Source organism: Lycium barbarum, unplaced genomic scaffold (genome assembly GCF_019175385.1).
Source record: "Lycium barbarum isolate Lr01 unplaced genomic scaffold, ASM1917538v2 unchr_scaffold_28, whole genome shotgun sequence".
Classification (NCBI taxonomy): Eukaryota; Viridiplantae; Streptophyta; class Magnoliopsida; order Solanales; family Solanaceae; genus Lycium; species Lycium barbarum.
This window is the reverse complement of record NW_026843482.1, coordinates 12,946-15,534: the sequence shown is the minus strand read 5'-3', so window position 1 is coordinate 15,534 and position 2,589 is coordinate 12,946.

Genomic DNA, 2,589 nt, shown 5'->3' with positions numbered 1-2,589 from the left:
CAGGATTAGAATATAAATTACTACGATATATAAAATCTAGAAAAACCTCAAAAAACCAAAAACGATTTAGACCATATTAATTGCATGAGAACACTACCTTTTGTTAGACAAATACAAATTAATCATTGGTATTTATATAGAGATATAAAAAAAAGACGAGAATATCTACAAGTAGAAAAAGCCTTAAGTGCATATTTAGAGATAATAAATTCAGAAACATTATCATCACTAATACAAAATAGACTTTTACAAAGTCAGATTAACGAAGAAACAATCTCTGCTATAACTTGGGAATTACACGGTATAAGAGAAGATATAGAAAGACTTACAACTAGTATAGAACATCAGAAACAAGTTTGTAAAATAAAAATCCCGTTAGGATAATAAATAAAGCTAGAGAGATAGATATCTTAAAAAATCTAGAATACTTAGACTTAAAAATATACCCAGAAAAGAAGTATAGAGCATTAACAGACCATAGTATTATAAAGTGTAATTTTAGTAACGGAGATCATATATTACATAGTGAAGATAAACAATTAAATACATTAGTAGATTTAGTCATAAATTTCAGTGAAAAAGTACAAGAAAATAATAAAGATATTACTAGAATATTAGAAGTAGTAGCTACATCTCAGACTAAGCAAAAGAAAACCTTTGAAAAAATAGAACAAAACCTAGATTACTTAAAAACACAAGAATTAGAATTAGAAAAGAAAGTTCAGACTTTAGTTAATAAATTTAATCTAGAAAAATTACCTACAAAAACGGAAATAGAAAAGTTAGTTAAAGTTATTATAGAAAAACCAAAAGAAATAGAACTAAAAACAACCCACATAGTCTCTAAAATAACACAACAAATAGAAATTTTAACTAGTGACATTAGAGAATTAAAAAAGACAGTAGCAGAACTAAAAGAAATCACTCTTTCATGAGTAGATCAACATTAGCTCAAGAAGAAGCCGCGAAATTAATAGAAAAATCTATACCTTTACCAGCAGACTATAAAGATTATATACCTAGCGCTAAATCGGACCAAATAATAATACAACAAAATACTACTACAATTTCATTAATATTAGAAATAATAAAGAAAATAGAAAAAATAGTACCAAGGTTAGAATTATTAGACGAACGCATTTCGTGGTTAACTGAACAACAAAGAGAAAAAGATAAAGAGACGTTTAAAAATAAAGAAGTTGACGAATTAATAGACCAATTAAAAAAGGTAGAAATAACACCTCAAAAAGATAAAGTTAAAGTACTTAGAAAACCACAAAAATGGACATTCTTTCAACTAGACAAAGAAACGAAGGAGGATCAGAAAGACAAGAAAGACAAAGAGTAAATTTTTCAGATAATAGAATAAGTAATAATTTCTTATCAAGAATTTTAAATAGAAGAACCCCAGAAGAAAATAATCAGCAGTTAAGTGAGGTAATAGACGTAGATAGAGATATACAAATTTTTCAACAAAACCAATTGAAACTGTTAAATCCAAAAACTCTATATAATATAAGACAGTTTTCAAGTACAGCTCAATTATATAGACATTATAGAGAACAACAAATATCAGCCATAGGAAATAAAATTACTACCATAAATTTAATAGACCCAGTAGCTGTGAGACAAATAAAAAATACTAGAAGAAGTTTAATGCATATGGGATTAATAGTAGTAGGATTAAAAGGACTAACTAGAAAGAACTTAGGAACTAAAGTTTTAATAGTAATTTATGACGATAGATGGTCAGACATGAAAAAATCAATAATAGGACTAACGGAAGTAGACATGACAAATAATGGAGGAATATTTTATATTAGCCCAGATTTTATAATGAATTTAGCAGAATTTGGAAAGCACATAAAAATAGGAATACAGACCAAGGGATATGAAGAGATGTGTGACGGTAATAATTTATTAATATGCGTAGGATTTCTAGGAAAAATGACTAATAATAGTAATACAAAATTTAAAATTAAGGTAGAAGATGTAGTAGAAATAATGGGAAATAAAGGAATAAGACTAATAAAGCCTATAAAAATAAATCCTGAAGAATATGCAGGGATGGAATGGAATCTAGAGGATTTTAATACGAAAAAGATTTTACAGCCAGAATCCCACCTAATGTACACTAATTCTAAGGGAGAGACATCTGTACGTTTTACTAATTATAATTATATGCCACAAAAAGACATAGAAGAAGAAAGTACTCTAGACGAAAATGAAATTACAGACACAACTTTTATGAATATAGAATTAATACAAGACGAGTTTGCGGTAGACGAAGCTATAGAAAAAGCAAAAAGACTTCAAAAAGAAAACAAAAATATGCTTTTTAAATGTAAAGGATGTAAGTTAGGAGAATTAACAATAGAAGAAACCATAAGTCACTTTAAATTATGTGAAGCCCGAACTGATAATTGGGGATATAGAATAGAACAGATAAACCAAAGAAAATCAGACTATTTTGATAAAATATTAGAAGACATGCAAAACAGTGATGACGAACTAGAAATAGACTCTATAATAAGCCAAAAAGAATTAATGGAATCTAGTGCATCTAGTTCTAGTCCATTTCAAAGAACA